At 44.2% G+C, this 20,626-nt stretch overlaps 1 long non-coding RNA gene across 1 annotated transcript; it reads left to right on the top strand.

Moving 5' to 3' along the window:
• The first annotated feature begins 18,895 nt into the window (after positions 1-18,895).
• LOC120942645 lies at positions 18,896-19,725 on the top strand. Its single transcript, XR_005750214.1, has 3 exons — positions 18,896-19,035; positions 19,140-19,481; positions 19,577-19,725. It is a non-coding gene; the product is annotated as an uncharacterized LOC120942645 (long non-coding RNA).
• Positions 19,726-20,626: the final 901 nt, after the last annotated feature.

Raw genomic sequence — 20,626 nt, 5'->3', positions numbered from 1 at the left:
ATCATCAATAGACCTTCACACCATACAGGGTCAATTAGCACAAGCCATCCTAGATTCATTTACATCACACTAGACAGACAGATGGCTTGAGTTGATGACATTAACACCTAACAGTATGTGTCTCCACATTATGAATGAGTCACTTTTTCAATTAACCTGTTGAGTTCAGAATCAACAAACAGCAACCAGTTCTCACAGATATCCTGGAATATATTGTGGATAATAATTACATAATAGTCCCATCTCAGGTAGTCCAAGATATATTCTGACTGTCTATTATTTCCTGGCTCATACTTTGTAAGAGCTTCTGGGTTCCACGGGCCCTCCCGTTACATTGTCTATCTAGATGACATTCTAGTCTTTTCCGGGTCACTAGACAGACACAGGGAACACGTCTGTAAAGTCCTAAGCCGCCTCCGTCTACACGGACTGTATGCTAAAGCGGAGAAATGCTAGTTTGAGCAGCAAATCATCCAATTCCTGGGCCTGGTTATCTCCCCTACGGGAATCAAGATGGATCCCCAAAAGGTGTCTGCTATTCTGGATTGGCCGGTACCCCTGGATAAGAAGGGAGTGCAACACTTTGTGGGGTTTGCAAATTTTTATAGAAGGTTCATCAAGGGGTTTCTGCAATAATCTCACCTTATTACACAATTGACCAAGCAGAATTCACGCTTCCGCTGGAACCCAGAAGCCCAAAAGGCCTTTGACACACTTAAAGGACTTTTTTACATCAGCCCCGATTCTCAGTCACCCTGACCGGCACTGCCTTATCTCCTCGAAGTAGATGCATCCGAAGTAGCAGTGGGGGCTGTCATCTCCCAACGCCAAGGGAACAAGGATCTAATGCATCCCGTGGGGTTCTTTTCCCGGAAATTCTCCCCGGCGGAGAGAAACTATGATGTGGGTGACCGAGAACTACTTGCTATCAAGGCCGCCTTGGAAGAGTGGAGGTATCTATTGGAAGGCGCTGCACATCCAGTATTATTTTATACCGATCACAAGAATCTAGAATATCTAAGATCCGTTAAACGACTGAAACCTCGGCAGGCCCGCTGGGCACTATTCTTCTCACGCTTTTGTTTCCACATCACTTACTGTCCAGGTTCAAAGAACGTCAAGCCAGATGCACTACAACGGATGCACGACAAACCCAAAGGATATATCTGTTCCCGTTCCCTGTTCCTGTTTTTCTACTCTTACAGACTGAGCTGCTCTCTCGAATTAGGGAGACATCCACAGACTCTTCCAAACCTCTTGGCATCACCTTGACACCCAGGGACAGGCTATTCTGGAAAGGGAGCCACATTTTTGTTCCAGGAAGCACTCTAGTGGAAGTCTTGAAGCTCCTTCAGGACCACCCCTTGGCGGGGCACTTTGGAGTTTGCAAAACTCTTGAACTGGTACGTCGTACCTTCTGGTGGCCAGACTTGGAGGAATTCTGCAAATCGTATGTCAACGCATGTCCTATCTGCAATCAGAACAAGACAACAAGGAACCGAGCCTGGGAGTTACTAAAACCCCTACCTGTACCCAGTGGTGTATTTAGGTTTTGTGCTGCCTTAGGCCTGACTAAATTCATGCACCCCCTAATTTAAATACGACCTGTCAAAGCCACACCCCTTCATATGTAAGACCCGCCCTATCATCTGTAAACCACACCCCTTCCAGACCCCTGCCCCCTCCATCTCCCCCTAGCAGCAAAAATACTCCCTTTCAGCACAAATCCTCACCTTCATATAACCCCTTTCAGTGAAAATCCCCCTTCTCAGCACAAACCCTTGCCTTAACCTCCCCTTTCCCAGCATAAATCCTTCCGCATCTCCCCCTCCCAGCATAAATCCCCCCTCCCATCCCAAATCCTCCCCCATCTCCCCCGCTCAGCATAAATTACATCTTTCGGCACAAATCCTCCCCCAGCACAAATCCTCCCCCATCTCCCCTTCCCAGAACAAATCCTCCCCCATCTCCCCCTTCCAGCATAAATCCTCACGTTCAAAAAAAATCCCCCCATATCTCAAACCTGTGCCTCCTTCTCTCCCCTCCCAGTACACCCCCCAGCTCTTTCTCCTGTTCTGTAAGAGCAGCCTGCTCTGCTGGGACTTGTAGTGCCCTCTGGGGGGCTGAGATATGGCAGCCTCCTATGCTGGGACTTGTAATGCACTCTGGGGGGCTGAGATATGGCAGACTCCTATGCTGGGACTTGTAGTGCACTATGGGGGGCTGAGATATGGCAGCCTCCTATGCTGGGACTTGTAGTGCACTCTGGGGGGCTGAGATATGGCAGCCTCCTATGCTGGGACTTGTAGTGCCCTAGACTACAGGGGATGGAAGAATGGCAGCCCACTCTGCTGGGACTTGTAGTGTAAGGTGACCAGATTTTTTAAATGAAATCCGGGGACATATTTTTTTTATTTTACTAGTAATGGCGGCAATCAGCGACTCAATGCCTGTTGCCGCCACCGCCCCCCTCAGTCTATCAAGTCTTACTCTCTGGGGCCCGGCTACTACTGGGTGGGGAGCGGAGGAAGATCACTCCGCCAGGGAAGGCAAGGAGATAAGAAGGCAGGCGGCTGGCCGGGACTTGAGCCAAGGCAGAAGAATATGCGAGCGGAGCTGAATGAGCATGCACCCAAAACTGAAGAAATATTTCCTCCGCTCCAACCAGCATATGATCAGCCCCTATTCAAATCCAATCTGGGGACAAAACCGGGGACAGGCTTGGTCTCGGAACAGTGTCCTCAATCCGGGGACTGTCCCCAGAAACCGGGGATGTCTGGTCACCCTATTGTAGTGCCCTCAGTGGTGGAATAAGGAGTCCCAGCATATAAGGCTGCCATATGTCAGCCCCCCCAGAGTGAACTGCAGGTCCCAGCATAGAAGGCTGCCATATCTTAGCCCCCACAGTGCACTACAAGTCCCAGCAAAAACAGGGCTGCCATATCTCAGCCCCCACAGTGCACTTCAAGTCCCACCAAAAACTAGGCTGCCATATCTCAGCCCCCACAGTGCACTACAAGTTCCAGCAAAAACGGTGCTGCCATATCTCAGCCCCCAGAGTGCACTACAAGTCCCAGCAAAAACGGGGCTGCCATATCTCAGCCCCCACAGTGCACTACAAGTCCCAGCAAAACGGGGCTGCCATATCTCGGCCCACACAGTGCACTACAAGTCCCAGCAAAACGGGGCTGCCATATCTCAGCCCCCACAGTGCACTACAAGTCCCAGCAAAACGGGGCTGCCATATGTCAGCCCCCACAGCGCACTACAAGTTCCAACAAAAATGGGGCACTACAAGTCCCAGCAAAAACAGGCTGCCACCAGTCCTCCAAACACAGCACAATAAGACTGCACAGCCTTCCACCCCCTCCCATACACTCACTCCTTGGCTGCCATACACTCAGGCTCCCCACTCTCCCCTTACAACGATGTCCTCCTACCTGAGTCTGGGCTGGATGTCACGCTGCATGGTGAAGCAGTGGGCGGGATGTCTGAAGAAGACACATCCAGGCTCCCAGACCCCGGCGCAGCACGCAAGGCTGCAGATAACTCGCGTGTGTGCACACGGGAGGCTGTATGTGAGCCAGGAGGAGGCCGCGGGAGCCGGGATTCGGGAGGAAGGGTCGGGGGGATGTTTTTGTGCAGGGGGGTGCCGCCCCCAGCAAAGTGCTCTGCACCTAACCCAGCTTGCCTTACCCAGATCCTGCTGCCACTGTTCCAGTACCTGTGCTAGCTCCAGAGTCGCTGACCCTTCACTTCTGCAACAGCTGTCTCCTGTGCCAGCCTTTCCTGAAGGATCACCGTCCTGTGCCTGTGTCAGGACCTGGGCTTGAACCTGGAACCTATTCTGTGTCTGGCATTGACTCTTCCCATTGAGCTATGGATATACCGTATTTATCGGCGTATAACAAGCACCTTCACTTTAACTTTCAGGGAAAAAAATGTAACTAAAGAACTGTGAAGCAAATTAGGGGTCAGTGCCCGTCAGTGCAGCCTAATCAGTGTCCATCTGTAGCCTCACCATTGCCATGAATTCAGACCCACTATTGCCATGAATGCAGACCCACCGTTGCCATCAGTGTAGCCTGATCGATGCCCATCTGCAGCCTCGGAGGGGACAGGGAGGGGGCAGGATGAGCGCCAACAGATTTCATACAGGAGAATCTCCTGTTTACTCGGCAGCCTCTTTAATACAAAGTCCCACCTCCTATGATAGACAGAACAGTCGTCCAATGGCAGCCTAGGAGACAGGACTTCCTATTTCAGATGCCACTGAGGAAACTGGAGATTCTCATGTATGTAATTTGAAGGTGCTCGTCCTGCCCCCCTCCCTGTCCCCTCCGAGGCAGCGCCTATAAATACGGTATATATATTTTGTGGCCCTAGGGGCCACAAAAGATAAATACATATCCAAATCACCAGGGTGCCATACTAAACTGGAACGCGGGCCGCATTTGGCCCACGGGCCAGACTTTTGACATGCCTGGTGTAAGTCTTGTCTGTACCATCTTCCCAGGTTATAAATCTTGCACGGTCTTAGTGAAATAAACAAGATAAGAAAATTGTAATGCCGAGTACACACGATCACTTTTCATCATGCAAAAAAAAACAACGTTTTTCCAACTTCATCATTAAAAACGACGTTGCCCACACACCATCGTTTTTTCAAAATGCTCTAGCAAAGCGCGGTTACGTACAGCATGTACGACAGCACTATAAAGGGCCATTTCCATGTGGAAGACGCCACCCTTGGGGCTGCTTTTGCTGATATCGTGTTACTGCATGTTAGTAAAAGTTTGGTGAGAGACGATTCGCGCTTTTCAGTCCTCGTGCTTTAAAGATCGTTTTCTGTCGTTCAGTTGGTGCTTTTGGGTTCCTATCTGTCTTTCAGTGCTTGTAGTCAGTCTGTATTTGTTTTTGCAGTGCGGTCTTGTCTGCTCGTTACTGTTTTTCAGGTTGTTCTTCAGAGGCCTTTCTGTTCTTCAGGGCGTTCTTTTTATTCCGATCTGATTAGACGACCGTTATCGAGCCATGTTACGGGTACGTTCTCGTTGCCGAGATCGTGCTGTGCTTGGTGCAGGGATTTGTGCTTTATCCCGGCTCCGGTCCATGAACAGGGTGAGGAGGAGTTTGTGGGCCAATAATTGGTTTCTCCGCAGGAACCAGTTCTCTCATATGCCTCTGCTGCGGGAGATCCAAGAAAATAACCCTGATGCTTTCAGGAATTTTCAGAGGATGTCTGACCCCGTATTCCAGCAGCTTTTGGCTTCGGTGGCGCCATATATCACCAGGCAGGACACCGTTATGCGGGAAGCCATCACTGCTGAGCAGCGGCTAGTTACTACGTTGCACTACAATGCAACAGGGAGAAGTCTGCAGGACTTGAAGTTCTCGACGGACATCTCCCCCCAGGCTTTGGGCGTCATAATCCCGGATACCTGTTCTGCCATAATCCAGGTTCTGCAGCAGGACTATATTAAGGTAAGTTGTGTCCTTTAACCTCACAAATTATGTATTTATTGCTTGTTTTTTTTTTTTCAATGAGTCCCAAATTAACCTGTTTGTAATATGCTGTGAATGTCCCCATGCATGCTGTAAGCTTGTTATGCTTTTTTTTTTGGCCTACATGCATATTTCCAATAGCCAACCTCTCCAGCATTCTATTCTGGGCCCAAATACACCTAGCCTAGTCACTTCCCCAAGTCTTTTTTTGGCTCCATTGTAGTGCTCCATTTGGTGTCTCTCTATATCCCCAAGTCTTTTTTTGGCTTTTTTTTGGCTCCATTGTAGTCCTTGCCCAACCCCCCCTAAATGTGTGCATTTTAAAAATGTTTTTGAATTCAGATAGAGTGCATTTTTTTTTTTTTTAGGTCCCCAACTCATCTTGACCCCACCCCCTCCCCATAAGCATTCATTTTTTTGGGCCATCAGAGGTGGTGATGAATCCGATTAGTGATCCATTATTATTTCTGGCTCTTAAAATAATACTTAAAATTAATGATCTCCTGTTTTTTTTCTCCAGAATGTTTTTAGCTATCCTGATTGCAATGTTTGTTTAAATATTTTTGTTTTTATCTTCTTTACAGTTCCCCACCACGCCACAGGAATGGCAGACTGTGGCAGCGGACTTCGCGCAGCGTTGGAACTTTCCAAACTGTGGAGGAGAACGAAGATGGGCTGCCATTCGTCTTCGTCGCTGATGAGGCGTTTGCCTTGGGTCCCCACCTCATGAGGCATTTTCCCCAACGTACCCTCACCCCTGAGAGGAGGGTTTTTAATTATGGGCTGGCCAGAAGGGTGGTCGGGAACGCCTTTGGCATCATGTCCAGCCGATTCCGTTTATTTCTTACTGCAATTAACCTGGCAGAATATAAATTAAACCATGTCATTCTTTGCTGCTGCATATTGCGCAATTATCTAAAGAGACATTCTTCAAACTATATGACACTTGGGCCTAATGAGGCCAATGATGATGTTCCGGTGGTGGCCCGTGAGGCTAGCCATACAGGCTTGGCCCCCCAAAACGCCCGTGCTACGTGGCAAAAATGTGTCGATTATTTTATGGGTAGGGGGGTCATTCCAATGCCAGATCTTGGCTGAATAAAATAATTTTTTCTGAAAGAAAAAGTCTGTTATTTTTCCTTGTTTCATTATTTTCTAATTTGGGTTTATTGTAGCTTTCTCCTAGGTTATCATAGTGCCATGTTTATTTTCCTGTATTAAATACCCATCATTGTCAATATAAACACCACAAATCTAGATTTGTTCTTTTAGGCAGCATTGATATAATAATAAGCCACACATTGTTGAGTATCCCAAAAACTTTATTTTTTCACTTCAAAAATCTTGTTTTTTTTGTTTGTTTTTTTTAATCCAAAAATATCTTTCTTTTTTTTATAAAATCCAAAAATATCTTTTTTTTTTATAAAATCCAAAAATATCTTTTTTTTTATAAAATCCAAAAATATCTTTTTTTTTTATAAAATTCAAAATATCATTTTTTTTTTTTTTTAGATATCTTTTTTTTGTTGTATTTTGTGTAATTTCTGGTTAAAACGCATGAACAATGACCAACTTTTTAGCATTTGTCATTGTTCATGCGTTTTAGCCAGAGAACTAGAGATTCCACATAAAAAAACTTAAAAACAAACATGCCTAGAAAAACACATAAAACAATAAATAACATGTTTTTAAACCCTCCCCAGAACATCCATCACATTTTTTAGTCTTCGTTCCACCCTTTTTGTTTTTTCTTTCATCTGCCTCAAACCGATATGGATGTCCTCAATGTCAGCCCTGCAGGCCAACACCTCTCCAATTAACAGCTGGGCGCTGTAGGTGTCCAAGCCATCCCCAGCCCGAAAAGCTCCTGAAATTTGGAAACAAACCATGTTTTAAAAATTATGCAGGCCTACATCTATTACCTGAAGCTGTGGTGTATGGCACTGACCTGATGTGGTGGCAGTTTCCACTTCCTCCACATCCTGCGGGGGTGGGGCTTGTGTGGGGTTTCTCTGCTCCTGTCTGGAAGCTTGATTGCAAAAAGATTAGAGTCCTGAAAGAGGAATATTAATCTTTCTATTTATAAAGTGTGGTACAATTGTTTTTTTTTTTGTTTGTTTGTTTTTACAACCCTTCTAAGCTGAACACATGATTGTATCCATTACCAAAGCAGCTACATTTCTCTATCTTTGGTCAAGTTTCCTACATGGAAACCAACCAAGTATTCCCCGGATCACCTGTGTGTGACACCCTAAATAGGTTGTTCTTGTGGCCAACAATTGTGCTACTGAGTCCACATGTGTAACCAACTGCTGAGCATACTCTCCTTTTACTGTATATTGAGTGAATTTGGATTATTTTAATCTAGTTATAAACACATCTACATTAATTATAAAATTGGTCTCACATAAATAAATCAAGATGTCGCAAGTTTCATGTTTTTGGGCACAATAATTGGTCGTAGGAGTCGTTGTTCATCCGATCACTATTAATAAAATACAGTAGGTGTTTGTGATATTGTGTTTTTAGCACGACAGCATCGCGCTGATTCTCGGCGACATGGTGCCGAGATCTCGCCGACATCTCGCACTCACTGGAATAGTGACAGCAGATTCCAACGTGCGCGTCATAGAAGCGACGGGAGATCCGACTTGGATTCCCGCCAATTCTACACGTGTGCGGCGTTTGTTATGAATCCTGAGGGGGAAGTCCCCGCCGGATTTTAAATAAAAATTCGGCATGGGTTCCCCCCTCAGGAGCATACCGGGCCCTTAGGTCTGTTATGGGTTGTAAGGAGAGCCCCCATACGCCGAAAAAACGGCGTAGGGGGTGCCCCTACAATCCATACCAGACCCGTATCCAAAGCACGCTACCCGGCCGGTCAGGAAAGGAGTGGGGACGAGCGAGCGCCCCCCCCCTCCTGAGCCATACCAGGCTGCATGCCCTCAACATGGGGGGGTTGGGTGCTCTGGGGCAGGGGGGCGCACTGCGGGGCCCCCCCACCCCAGAGCACCCTGTCCCCATGTTGATGAGGACAGGGCCCCTTCCCGACAACCCTGGCCGTTGGTTGTCGGGGTATGCGGGCGGGAGGCTTATCGGAATCTGGGAGCCCCCTTTAATAAGGGGGCCCCCAGATACCGGCCCCCCACCCTAAGTGAATGGATATGGGGTACATCGTACCCCTACCCATTCACCTGGAGGAAAAGTGGTAAAAACACAAATAAAAAACACAGGGTATTAAAATATTTTATTAGTCTGCTCCGGAGGCTCCCCCTGTCTTCTTTAGCTCTTTTACCAGGGGGAGCTTCTTCTTCCGATTTCCGGGGGTCTTCTCCTGCTCTCCGGGGTCTTCACCGCTCTTCTGTGACGTCTTCTCCGCTCCGGGGGGTCTTCTTCTATGTTCGCCGCTCTCCGCTCTTGACTCGGTGCACCCCGGTTCTTCCTCCCGCTGTCCGGTGCCTTCTCCTTCTTCCGCTGTTCTGTGACGTCTTCTACTTCTCCCTTCAGGCCGCTGTGCTGTGACGTCTTCTCTTCTTCTCTTCTTCCGATGTTGACACGCCGGGCTCTTCTTGCTGCAATGACGGGTGCGCGGCTTGCGTTGGACTTATATAGGCCTCACAGTCCCATCATGCTCCGGTAGGTACCACGTGGGTAGGTATCACATGGGCAGGTACTGTCATAGAAAAATTAATAACGCACGTACATAATTAATAATCAGAGAAATATTAATATCGCACGTAAATAATTAAAATAAGCTATAAAAACCTTTTTGTCTATATAAAAATTAAAACAAAGAATAGCGCTGCGAAAAAGAGAAAAGTATTACATTTATTGATACAGAGAAGAAACTTGTATTACTCTAATATTTACAACTATAACATAAACCAAGATGATATCTCAGGCACACAATTATACAAACAGTAAGATGGCTAAAATGGATACATCAGTATCTTAAGACAATTCATAGGAAAGGAAAAGTTACAGAGATTAAGCTTAGGAAGGGAGAGAGAGAGAGAGAGAGAGGGAAGGAGAGAGAGAGAGAGAGAGAGAGAGGGAAGGAGAGAGAGAGAGAGAGGAGGGAGAGAGAGAGAGAGAGAGAGAGAGAGGGAAGGAGAGAGAGAGAGAGAGAAGGAGAGAGAGAGAGAGAGAGAGAGGGAAGGAAGGAGAGAGAGAATATTTACAGAGTACTTCACCAAGTTTTCCCAATCAGCTCATGATCCAGTCTGTCTCTCAGTCAAGCTAGCACTGTTTTTTTATACCCTCTAAGAATTAAAAAAACCCTCTAATATGATTGGTTGAATATGTGTCCTTTTCAGGATGGCAATTAAGGACCCCCGACCCACCCAGTATCGCCCTGTAGGTCATGTCCTATTGTGGCCTGTAATTAGACAAGAGATGAAAGGAATCTCTTTTAATATACACACCCACACCTGGTATTATTATCTGATTAACACAGTCCTAAATTTGGTCCTCAAACAGGAGATGACAGGAAATTCTTGTACTTCAATGAGAGGACACTTCTTATCAGATCCCCATCCCTTTGAGATAACCTCCCTATGCTAATATAGGTTTATAGTCCTTTTGTTAGTTGAACTCTAACAACGAGTCACTCTGTTGACTAAGAAAAACAGGACAGTCGACCAACGACATCTCAGTCTCATTAATAAGAAAAGCCTTATAAAAGAATGACATATACATCTTCATATAAATCTTATAAATATGGTTTTGAAAAGTCTCTACCACAGTTCCCCCTGAAGTTCATTCTTGAACTTATGTCCTCCTTCAATGATCCGGTACCCACCCACAACGGCCCAGACGCCCAGACCCTTCCCCCACCACCACTGCGGCCTGTTCCTTTCTTGAACTCGCCGTAACTCATCAAGGTAGACTTGAGACAGTCCTGGTGCCTTTGAGACTTCCGATCCGAACCCTGAGTGTCTGTACTGCAATGTTTCATCGCCCCTCTGCATTGGAGGAGTGGAATTCCAACATTGATGGCGGGATCCTTATATTTAGTCCTGTATCTTGGAAAGATGGTGTTCTGATTGTCCCCATTGGATCGGACTGCGAGACAGCACTTTTTCAGCATGATGAAGAAGGGTTTCGGAGTGTCTTATTCATGGCACGTTTGTCTTCAAAAAAGATGACTTGGTTGTCGTTGTTTCTTCAGGTGGTGGTTGGGTGGGCCTCCAGACAGTCATGTATGAATACAAAAGGAGAAAGGAGAATGTCAGTGTACAGTTATTGGAGGAATGTCGGACAGGAGCCGTGGGGTGGCCTTTATGACTATAAAGCCGTAGGTAGACTAGGGGAGGTAGAATTACTTTAAGACGTGAAAACCTGGATGTCCAGGGATACTTCAAATGGGTGTACAATATTGCACTGGCGGGCAGGCATGCTCACGCGCCTTAAAAACAAAATATGACTGAAGTTCTAGTTACATTATCCTGAGAAGATGTATGATAGAAGCCAAAAAATAAAAACTTAGAGAGCATAATATTAAAGGAGGAAAGGAAGAGAGGTGAGTAATGAAAAAGAATATGGAGAATAGAAAAAAAACACAAACAAAATAAAAACTACAGATTTAATGCTGCTCCAACCAAGCTCTCCAGTTTAGATTCCACTTTCGATTGTTAAAAGAGCATTGAATCGTCATTTCAAAAAAAACTTAATACCTAGTTGCCCTGTCAATTTTAGCTGACAGCGAGAAAAAAAAAAAAAAATAATAAAAAAATAAAAGAACATTGTTCCGTTAAAAAAAACGACTCCTCTCTCCTACTAGTAATTGGTGGTATTTTTGCTGGTCAGGTACACAGATAATAACGAGAGAGAGATGATTTAAATTTGTAGAATTTGGGTAAACCTGAACGTACGTTATTATTACAAATTGAAGAGGCTTATTCCTAGATCAACAGGTTCTAGGGTCCTCTCTTAAAAAAAATAAAAGAACAAAACAAAAAACAAAAAAAAAAAAATAGACTCTTCTGCCCTATTGGTGATCAACAGGTGAACATGATCATGGTCACTTAACAACGTACAAGTCGAATGCATTATTTATTTTTTCCTTCCAGGTCTATGCACTACTCCCCCCTTCAGGTGGACAAAGTTCAAAGCTTTTGGAACTTTTCTCACCTGAATGGAATGAGAGAGAAAAAAAATAATAATAATGGAAAAAACTATAACCATAACATTTCAGGGAGAAAAATGAGAGAAAAAAATAAAGAATAAAAAATAAAACTGCCAAAAAAAAAAATGAGAAAAATTGATTAAAAATTCCTAAAAAAATTTAATAAAACCGAGAGAGAATAACTTTTACAAAAATAAAAAAATGTATAAAAATGAAAAGTAAAAAAATTGTAATGGATAAAAAAAAAAAAAAAAATGAGAAGAAATAAAAAATAAATAAAAATTACATGAACATGATAAAAATTTAAACTAGGAGTATTAAAAAAACGGTACGTTTGTACTGGTCTGGATTTGGACAGGCTTCTTCGGAAATTTGTTTCTGAGTTAGTGGCTTTTCTGTTCCTTGAGAGAAGATACCTCGTTGAGGTGCACATTCTCATAGTTTTGGCGTTCATTCTCCTGATAGTAATGCACATCATTACTTGCATCAGGGAAAGCAATAAAGCTACACAGATTAGGACAACAACAGGGTGGAGCAAAATGTTTAGGAAAGCTGACGCGTTAGGACTATACCCAAATATACTTTCCCACCAGGAAATCTTAGCGTCTTCCTCTAAAGCGTGGGATACTTGGATCAACTTATTTTGATCATGGGTGAGTCGTATAGTGGCCTGTTTCTCAGCATCTCTCAGCACATTTAATATTTCATCCTGTTGTCCAAAATCTACCAGCCAAGCCTTTAACTCAGCCCCAAATCCCAGAGGAAGTTTCTGTAGATGTATGGGGGTGTCAGGTTTGCTATAAAACCTTTCTTCAGGGCAACTCGGGGTGTAACCCGGGGTTCCGTCTATATCCATCCCAAGGACAAGAGAATAGGTACAATAGACTCCCCAAGGTGGTGTACCCTGCTGAGTACAATTCAACCTAATTCTGACAACAGTGCATCACTAGACCAGCACCCATACCCCAGCATTCGGTATTGAGTACAACAGCACATATACCATTGAAACAATGACAAAACCCACAAAAACTCCATCCCCGTGACTTGATTTCAGTGACCATGCCCCACTACCACCTGGTAGGTCCAAGGAACACCCTAGTTCCATGACTAACACCCCATCGGTATCCTCTAGGACAAAGAAACAAAACTCGCCTATGTCCTAAATTATACCTAGGTGTTTCCTCCCCCGTAATGATCTCCCCATCCAGAACCCACAGTGAAATACCTTCCCAACATTCCTCCTTCACCACCGTGTATTGACCTGGAATGCAAAAGACATCGTGGTCACACTTCTGACAGGGGGAAATATCAACCTGCTCTCAGCTTATGTACCCTCTGATCACATGTGGGTCACTTAGCCCCAAATGCACCAAGATAGAATCCCCAGTCAGTAAGCTCATTGATGCCAACATATCTACAGACCGAGTCTGCACTTCCGTATATGGGATCATACAGCACCTCATCTCTCACAATCCAAACCAGTACAGCCCATCCCGGCATTTGACTACCATTTTGGATTAGTGTAAGCGACAAGTTTTGTCAAAGTCTTACTGAGTGGTGATGCTAACTCCTCAGGCTACCGCCCATCATACAGAGATTTGTACACTCAGCCTGATACTGGTCAATAACTCCGCCTGCCCCTGCATATATGCCAGAGCCAATGACATATTTTTGTCCTATACCCCATCACACTCTCTTCCAACCTCTTAACATGGTCGATAAAATCGTGAGCCATATTAAACTGGGGTAATTATGTAACTTTGTTGCATGTTGTCACAACTGTCACCAATCTCTCTGAGCAACAAAGCCGTGCTTATTGTCTGAAGCCATGGCTGCGGGTCTGTTCCTCAGGAGACCGCTGTCCACTCCATTACTAACACCCATCCCAGCTCCTATTCCCCCTATATAGTACTGAATACACCCCTCCTCTGTTGGGTTACTCCTCAGAAATAAGCGTCCTGCGTGAACCTTATGCTGTGTCTGCACATCTCTGGGAGAACGCCACTGGTCACTTGACAATCACTTGATTCAGTGTATACTCAGCACATACAGGGTAATAGTCTTATCAACCACTCTGTACCCTGTTAGCTCACGTGTATTCCCTTTATTTAACAGGGCATGTTCCTGTATGTAGTTACTGTCATTACTTGTGCAGGGATTCAACCTCTCAGGTGAGACATCAACTAGGTGTACCTCTCCCATGTCCAGTAAGCGAAAGCTTCTTTATAGGACTGCTAAGCTTTAGACACTGCCTCTACAAGGAAGTTTTCACCCCATTGATGTATCACCTGGCACCCTCTAGTTTGGCCAACAGACACCCTGTTATGCATAGATGCCAGTCTCCTGGGTACCTGCACCACATACATTTATGTCATACTAGTCACCCATTCCAATATTTCTTTCAATTCCTGTCTGGACTCACGACCCTCAGAACAGGAATGGACTCCAGGGTATAACCCAGTAGAGTCAGATAGGATAGTACCCAAATTGACTGTGATATATGCACAAAGTTCCGTCCATGCCCCAAGTTCCTTCCCTGCCCTTAGGGATGAGAATAGAATGAGTTAGATTTTTCTAACCCTTCCCTGATATGTAGCCCAGGGCCTCCCAATGTGTTCTTGATTATCTCTATAGTGTAGTAGTCTATCTATAGTGATTACGGTATCCAATTACCCACCTCCCGCACCAAAGACAGGCGCCATTGAGCCTCTTTTAAGTATGGGAAATAGTCTGGATACCCGGATTGAAAACCACCTGCCACCAGGTACACCCGATCCCTCATAGAGGCTGCACACCTTCTCCCTCCTCTATCAATTCAGTAATTAGACTATGTTATCCTTCACCCCTACAAAACAAGCTGCCTTCACCATTCAGACAGGACTCCCATGAAAGACAGGAGTCTACTGCCACCCTGGGGCACTGATCTTCTTGGCATGCAAGTCACAGACCACCAGTTAAGGTACACAAGTAATCTAGGATAGAAAGGACACCTATGGATATTAACCGAGGAGAATACTGCATGTCCACATATATATCGGAAGTGAGGGCCCCTGGAACAGCCAAGAGCTGGTATCACCCCATACAATCTTCCTGCACGCCTTTTCTCCAGACTCAACCCTAAAACTATACAATACGAGGCCATACCTATGCACTTTCAACTCGTATGCCACCAGGCAGGCCCTTGTACTATATGTCTGCCGGTAAATCTAAAAGAAATTGGAAAACAAGAATTGCATATAGTGTATCCAGCTCAAGGGAACGGGTGCTACCCGACACAACTGACCAATAGACTAAGAAAAAAAATCCTTGTAGCACTGAGGCAATGCAACCTTGTACAGCCAGGCTTAACAGCGGGGGGGGGGAGTTTAAGAAGTCCTAAAAACACAAGTCTGGCCAAAGTAACATCAGGATTTTACCTATTAGATCTATGGAACTACACGTGTCAGCATGGCTGATCTTCGGTAAATAAGAAAACAGATATGCCACGGATCTATGGCCGATCCATTTCAACCGCTGGAGAATACCCCAAAAACCTTGTAACACTAAGTGTGGTACCTCTGAATGCTACTTAGCCTAATATATGTGTTAGAGTGCCAATTATCCCTTGCAGTCTTACTCAATTTTTCATAAAAAACTAATACACGGACCTCAGTTAGTTGGTTCTGCTATTCAGTGGATCAGCACATGTAACCCCCAATAGGTGGTCCAAAAACATAGCCAAATGGACTGACCACTAGACGTTCCAACTAGATAATGGTCATGAAAACCTAATGTAATGGATTAATACTGCGCTGGTCTAAATATGTGAAATAAATTTGATCTAAATTATAACACAAAAATATTGAAATAAATGACAATTAATTGCTGCTGCAGCCAAAATGTTAGACGTACATTAAAGGCAATATATAGAAAAAAGCTGCGCTGCATTAGTGATGAAGCCAAAAAATGTACTCAATACCTATTAGGATACTAAATGCATCTTAAAGCAACCATAGAGTGATTAAGGTTCAAAATCAACTTATATAAAGTGACATGTGCATGCAAAAAATTTTTTATAGTGCAATCCGCATGAATATAGTCCAAAGAAAAATTCAGAGATATCCAAGTTCCGTGCAAACTTCAAATGCCAGAAAAAGAAAGTGCTGAAAGTGTCCTCAGGGAAATCGTGTCCAAGTAGCAGGAATAGATGAAAACCACCACCTCTTATCTATATCCTGCTTACCAGAGAGACTGGATCCCTAAACAGAGATCAAATACACATATGGCTCCGCAGCCCAGATGGTAATCGGTCAATCCAGCAAGCAGAAAGGTCTTCTAGTCTCAGGACACAATATTGCTCTCCTCTACCTCCACAATACCGCTCTCAACGAATCACCATGTAGACATTAATTTCCAAAGAAAAGAAGAATCGACATAGAGCAGTATTGCTAGCATAAAGTGTTTAATAAAAAAGTCAGTCTCACTTACATTTAGTAGAAAAATAGTAGGCGTTAGTATATAATAAGCCGGCCGGCTCTCTTGTACCGCTCGCTCCTTCCAGATGGCAGTGAGGTACACACTGTAATGGCGTCAGCACGCCGCTCCTCCTCATGAAAACCTAAACCTTGTGAAACCCGACCGACTAACCAACCTAAAGATTTCCTCTTATTCTGAAATCCTGAAAAACACAGTTATCGATTCTGAGGGATAAAGCACAAAATAAAAGTTTAGTAATAAACATTCAATTTTTTCTTAACCTGGAAACAAAAAACAATGGTTATATATCTGTAACAAGACATTCGCATATACAACACAAATATACATTACATTATATTACATAAACCGTGCACTTTCTTTTAAAATACCAAAAATTGTTGAGCTCAACGTTTCATTAATATGTATTACTATAATACATATTAATGCCATATGGATTTTTGTTCTATGGTATACCAATAATTCCCCCCTAAAAAATGTATTCACCATGGTTAAAAATGAGCAGTTTTAAAACAAACACATTTTTTATAAGTTTCCCTTTTGTCTTGCAAGACAGTCCTACTTCATCACAACGTTTTTGCAGAACCTTCTGTAAAGAAAAACAAACAAATTTTTGTAATTGCCCTTTTCAATTCACCATTACAGAATGCAGGTCATTTGCAAGTCAATAAGATCTCCCCTTCCACTCTCCCAGACCTAGAGAAAAAAAGGAGACTTGGAGAAAAAAAGGAGGGGGGGGGTAATTTGGGCTGTCAGCAGCAGAGAACACACGTCACACACTCTCACAGAATGGAAGGATCTCACACATTTCCGCAAAACCTGTTTAGCTAGGTCAAATATGACCTCAAGACCTTACACAGATCCACATGTTCTATATCCTACTTAAACCCATAACCTCTGTTTATCACTTCAAGGTTTAGGCTCTCTGGAAATGTGGATTCCCTATTAAAAATACTCACCTCATCAGTTCTGTTATCCTACCATCCCTGCCCTCCAAGCATCTCACATTTCTCTTAAAAATACAGTTTCCAGTCTAGCGATTCCCATCATTTATATATTTCACAACCCAAGGTCCATATTTATCTATCATTTCTTCCCTCGGAGTTAAGTGGTAAGGTTCCCCACGGTAACTCTGTTTTGAAGCGATTCGATTTCCCATCTTTTTACGAATGTAGGACCTTGAGCTGTTCCGCAACCCTTAGAGGGCGCTTATTCCAAAGCTAGCTACACTTTGACATGATTGGGTCGGCGGGTACCTCCCCCGTCCACCTTTACCGATTTTTTTTTCACTACTTGCCAGAACAATCCATGTACTGATTATAGTCCTTCAAAAAATTAGCACCGGAGATTTTCCAAACCAAATGGCTCAACCTCCCCGTAGACTTTCCAAAGTATTCTAAAAGAAATGCTTACTGTACCACAGGGCTTCCCAAGCGTTAAGCATGATTAGACCCTATGATGGCTTGTACTACAGGAGGCAATTTTAACTGACGAATCCCTAATTACACTATGATTTTTTTAGTTACAATATAGCCAGTGTTTCCAGATTCAATTACACCGCTTACAATCCCCAGTTATTTGTTTAAACAGAGGAATAGATTCACATACATCCAGATAATTCAGTGTGATTTTAGTCTCCGTTTCCACTGATGCGATTTGCCATGCGACTTTGGACCCAAAGTCGCATTACAACTCGCAGCCCATTGATTTCAATAGCACCCATTCCAATCTATGTGGCTCAATGCTGCAGCAACCGATAAAGGTACCTGCACCATTTTGATGCGACTTCTGGATCAAAAAAACGCATTCAAAGCCACACCACAGTCACACTAAAGCTGCATTTCCAAATCGCACCCTGAATCAGGCCACATTGGAGTTGCACCAGTGGAAACGCAGCCCAAAAGCATAGGTGCTGACAACAACTGAAAATTAACATTTGTGAGATGGATAGGGAAGCTTTGCTCAACAAGAAAAAGCTTCATTAAGCACCTACCATGGATCTGGCCTTTATCACAGTATACAGCAACCAATACCAACAATTGGAAAAGATCTTCAAAAAGTATTGGCCCATTTTGAAAGAGCACAGAACTTTAGTAGCGGTATTGCCATCACGACCCAGACTCACCCACCGCAGAGCACCAACACCACTAACACACCCCGTCCACAATGCACTCGATCCCCCCAGGGAAGCGAACACCTGTCCAGAACCTGAAGGACTCCACGGATGCCAGAGATGCCCACCGTGCAAAACAAATAAACTCCAGCCTCGGAGAAAAACAACATTCAAGTCCCATGTACCCAATAAAGAATTTCAGATAAAATAACATATTACTTGTAATAGCACCCATGTGACCTACGTCATAGAGTGCCGCTGCCGACTCCAGTATGTGGGCCGAATCACCAGACTCTTACGTGTAAGAACACGTGAGCACATCCAAAACATACGTAATGGATTCCCAAAACATAGTCTCTCTAGACATTTTGAGGAAAAACATCATAAGGATCCATCTTGCCTCACGTTCTATGGGGTTGACATTATTAAAATTGCCGTTTTTTACAACCAATAATCATTTCCCAGTTTAACCTTCACTGCTGACACCTTCTCAGCAGTCTTTGTCTCCGCACCGCCCCTTCCCTTTACATTAGCCTACTCCCATTTACTTCCTGTCCCACTCTCCTTTCCGTGTCAGGTGACTGACTGTCACCTGACAGGCCTTCTCAGTCTTTTCCCCATGCTGTCTGTTTACTACTGCCCACTTCCACACTACCGGCCTATTATGGCTCTCCTGGTCTCTCCGACCACGCCCGCCGTACCTAGGCCCGCCCCCTTACTTCCCTATATAAACCTCTAGCCGTCCAAACAATGTCAGACATTGCTGGACGGCAGAGGTACTAGTGACATGTCTGGTGGCCACACTGAGCGCTTGTCTCTTGTAAGTACTCCCTTACTCTGGATCCTTTTATTTATCACCTTTTGCATTGGTTCCCTCCTTCCTTATCTAATGCCTGTTTCTATTGCCATCCATTGTATTCACAGATTGGAGCTCTGCTAGCTCTCTACTGACACCTCTGGCCAAATTTAATATGACACATTTCTGCTAACCTCATGTATGCAGTTATTTAATTATTATTTTTTGACATATTTTTCTACATATGGTTAGGTATTTCATTACATGTATATTTATCCTGTCCCTTTTTTATGGACAGGTTTTTACATTATCATATGTTACTTTGTGACTATATGGGCCTGAGGTCTTGCTATATGTGATTCTGCACCGCCGGCTTCCTTCCTCTTAATTTCATCCAGAGGAGTCTTTCTGCGTCCTGATAGTGGTGTCCTTTCTCTGGGGTGTGCAGGGTTGATTAAACGCTGTGATTGGTATGTGTGTGTTTTTATCTGCACCTTTTGATGTATTTATTGCCATTTTTCTATTTTGTAACACTTGCAACATATATGCTTTCTTTGTTTTTTAGAAAAGTGGTTCTTATACTCGTTGACTACATATACTTCGGCCCCTGATGAAGGGTAATCCGAAACGCGTAGGGCCGTGTATGTCTTCATGGACCTTGCTTTTCAATGACACCTAACCATGTATTGTTTTTAAATAACTCTATGTGATATATGTGTACAATTTCCATTTTTGAATATTAAATTATCTATTTTTTGGATTACCGTGTATACCTTTGTTGCCTTTAAAGCCCCATTTAGGGGGTCCCTCCACTTTTGACATTATTAAAGACCACTGGCGGGGGGCAACAAAAAGATCCAGGTCTCACAAAATGAGACCCGTTGGATACACAGGTTGGGGTCTCTAGTTCCTAGAGGCCTCAACCTGGATATTCATTTGAACTGCTTTATTTCTAATTTTAAATGTTTTTTTTATCACAAGTCACTTCTCTTTGCTGGCCTGCACAGGGTCCTGACTTTATTCATTCATCTATTTCTCCTACTAACGTGGAGGTTTCTTGGACACCAACTATTGGTGGAGGTTCACCAACTGAGTCACATAGGTTTAATTACCACTACACCCACACCTTATTGAATATTAATCATTATAGCGGCGCCATCGCCCCACTGTTTATTTACAAAAGCATATGTGTGTTTCACTCACAAAGATTGGCCTAATCTCATTCAAAGGGTCAACTGCAAAGAGGCACACAGGGCCAGATTCAAAGTCAGCAGTGTAAATTTGTGCGGGTGTAGCGTATCCGCTCTACGCTACGCCTCTGCAACCCAGACGGGCAAGCGCTGTATTCTCAAAGCACTAGCTCCGTAAGTTGCGGCGGTGTAGCGCAAATCAGCCAGCGCAAGCCCGCCTAATTCAAATTTGGATCAGGGGGTGTGTTTTTTGTAAATCTACTGTGACCCGATGTGATTGGCGTTTTTGCCGAACGGCGCATGCGCCGTCCGTGGAATTTCCCAGTGTGCATTGTTCCAAAGTACGCCGCAAGGACGTCATTGGTTTCGACGTGAACGTAAATGACGACCAGCCCCATTCACGGACGACTTACGCAAATGACGTA

This window comes from Rana temporaria, chromosome 6 (genome assembly GCF_905171775.1).
Source record: "Rana temporaria chromosome 6, aRanTem1.1, whole genome shotgun sequence".
Taxonomy (NCBI): Eukaryota; Metazoa; Chordata; class Amphibia; order Anura; family Ranidae; genus Rana; species Rana temporaria.
The sequence above is the reverse complement of the archived record's forward strand: the minus strand, read 5'-3'. Positions and strand labels throughout refer to the sequence as shown.